We start from the raw sequence: 3,234 nt of genomic DNA on the forward strand, positions 1-3,234 counted from the left end.
AAATTGCAGTCTTATATGTATTCAATTAGTTCAGCTCAGTCGCTCAGTCGTGTCAGACTCTTTGTGACCTGATGGATTGCAGCACGCCAGTCTTCCCTGTCCATCACCAACTCTCAGAGTTTACTCAAACTCATGTCCATCGAGTCAGTGATGCCATCCAACCATCTCATCCTATCGTCCCCTTCTCCTTCTGCCTTTATTCTTTCCCAGCATCAGGGTCTTTTCCAGTGAGTCAGCTCTTTGCATCCAGTGGCCAAAGTACTGGAGTTTCAGCTTCAGCATCAGTACTTCTAATGAATACTCAGGACTGATCTCCTTTAGGATGGACTGGTTGGTTCTCCTTGCAGTCCAAGGGACTCTGAAGAGTCTTCTCCAGCACCACAGTTCAAAAGCATCAATTCTTTGGCACTCAGCTTTCTTTATAGTCCAACTCTCACATCCATACATGACAACTGGAAAAACCATAGCCTTGACTAGATGGAACTTTGTTGGCAAAGTAATGTCTCTGCTTTTTAATATGCTGTCTAGGTTGGTCATAGCTTTTCTTCCAAGGAGGAAGTGTCTTTTAACTTCATGACTGCTGTCACCATCTGCAGTGATTTTGGAGCCCAAGATATAAAGTCTTTCACTGTTTCCGTTGTTTCCCCATATATTTGCCATGAAATGATGGGACCAGATGCCATGATCTTCGTTTTCTGAATGTTGAGCTTTAAGCCAACTTTTTCATGCTCTTTCACTTTCATCAAGAGGTTCTTTAGTTCTTCTTTGCTTTCTGCAAAGAAAAGCAACCTACCATAAGGTTGATGTTATCTGCATATCTGAGGTTATTGATATTTCTCTGGGCAATCTTGATTCCAGCTTGTGCTTCATCCAGCCTGGCATTTCACATGATGTTCTCTGCATATAGGTTAAATAAGCAGGGTGACAATATACAGCCTCAACTAAGCCATACCTAAACTTCAGGACCATAGAAACTGTGAGAAAGTAAATGTAGTTTGTGTTAAGTTTAGGTTTCCACTTGGTATTCTGGTATGCAGCGGTAGATAAATAATAAAGCATCTCTGCACGTGGGGCTGGAGGGGCATCTCCTCCGCGGGTATGGTTAGTTGGTCTACGATTGGCAACAGTTACCTCGCATTGAAGGAGGACCTGTGCTCCTGGACCATGGCAGACACGGCGGCTCAGATGACAAAGCCCAAGTTTGAGCAAGGTGGTATGGCGGAGTTCCGCAGGAACTACCTGGAGGGCAGGTGCACGGAGTGGCTCTGCAGATACCTGGAGAGGGAAGGACACACCGCATCGCACAGACCCTCCAAAGACCCATGTGACCCATCACCCCATCTCTGACCATGAGGTCACCCTGAGGTGCTGGGCCCTGGGCTTCTACCATGAGGAGATCTCTGTAACCTGGCAGCATGATAGGGAGGACCAGACCCAGGACAAGGAGCTTGTGGAGACCCGGCCTCCGGAGATGAAACCATCCGGAAGTGGGTGGCCCTGGTGGTGCCTCTTGGAGGGGGGCAGGGATACACGTGCCATGTGCAGCAGGAGGGGCTTCAGGAGCCCCTCACCCTGATATGGGAACCTCCTCTGCCCTCCGTCCCCATCATGGGCATCATTGCTGGCCTGGTTCTCCTTGTGGTCACTGGAGCTGTGGTGACTGGAGCTGTGATCTGGAGGAAGAAGCGCTCAGGTGAAAAAGGAGGGAACTATGCTCTGGTTGCAAGTGGCGATGGTTCCCAGGGCTCTGATATGTCTCTCATGGATCCTAAACGGTGAGACAGCTGTCTGTGGGAACTGAGTGATGCGGGATCCTCATCCCACCTCTGAATTGTGACTTGAAGATCTGACTTCTCTTTCTCCAGAAGTCACCAGAATGTGTAGGTGTTCCTATTAGCATAATGTGAAGCAGTGGGGGCCTGGCTCATCCCTGCCCACCATGGCCCCTCCTCACATGGCCTGTGTTGTCTGCCCTGATGGTCCTTCCTGATCCAGCAGAGGCTAGGCTGGGCTGGGCTGTCTCCATCTTTGATTTAACTTCATTTCCACGGAAGTGTAACGTCTTTCATATCCTACAGAAAATCAGGATCCAAATTACAGATTTCCCCCTACTCTATCTGTGGGTCCCCATCAGTCTTGTCCCCCAGTGTTTGTCTATGTGGGTCTGTTTCCTAAAACTACAAATAGATTTTTAATCTATAATAACATGATATTACAAATAAATTGCTTTTCCTTTCTAATTGTTTGTTTTAGAAATCTTTATATATATGCTTAAGACTTCCCTGTAGCTCAGACAGGAAAGAATCTGCCTGCAATGCAGGAGACTCAGGTTCAACTCCTGGATCAGGAAGATTTTCTGGAGAAGGGAATGGCAACCCACTCCAGTATTCTTGCCTGGAGACTCCCCATGGACAGGGGAGCATGGTGAGCTACAGTCCATGTGATTGCAAAGAGTCAGACACGACTGAGTGACTAACACTACTACTATGCACTACTAACAAATTATTTATCATTACTTAAAGAATTTATATTTCAATTTTAACATATATATATATATACACACACACACACACACCCAGAGGTACATATACAGAAATAATCCATTATAGCAAGTTTTAGTAATAACAGAGGAATGGAAAAAAAAATCTACAAGCCTGTCAATAAATGTCTAATCAAAAACTGACAGATTATGGTATAACTACTAAAGAACATTTTAGCCAAGGGAGAGAGAATATATATATTAAAAAACAACAACAACAACAACAAGATGATTCTTCAGCAGAAATCAGTCTGCAGAATATTGTGTATAAGTATGCTAGCATTTGTAAATGGGCAAAAGAATATACAGAACCAACTTTTTATGTGTATAGATTATCTCTACGGAATACATTGAGTTGGAAAAATTCGTTGCTTTTTAGATTGATATAAAGACTAGAGGGGGCTTCTCAGGTGGCATTAGTGGTAAAGAACTGGCCTGCCAATGCAGATGAGGTAAGAGCCTCGAGTTCGATCCCTGGGTCAGGAAGACCCCCTGGAGGGAGGCATGGCAATACTTCAGTTCTTGCGGGGAGAATTCCATGGACAGAGCGAAGAGTTGTACAGGACTGAAGTACCTTAGGACAGCATAGCACCGAGACTGGAGTAGAGGGTTGAGAAAATATTTTATTATCCATTTTATTTCATATCTTTTGGGTTTTTAATTATGTGTATGTATTCATGCAGCCAGAATGTATG

The 3,234-nt window shown here is 44.8% G+C and overlaps 1 pseudogene; it reads left to right on the top strand.

Annotated features, from left to right (window-relative positions):
- Positions 1–1,098: 1,098 nt before the first annotated feature.
- Positions 1,099–1,818, top strand: LOC122454320 (annotated as a pseudogene).
- Positions 1,819–3,234: the final 1,416 nt, after the last annotated feature.

Source organism: Cervus canadensis, chromosome 16, assembly GCF_019320065.1.
Source record: "Cervus canadensis isolate Bull #8, Minnesota chromosome 16, ASM1932006v1, whole genome shotgun sequence".
Lineage (NCBI taxonomy): Eukaryota > Metazoa > Chordata > Mammalia > Artiodactyla > Cervidae > Cervus > Cervus canadensis.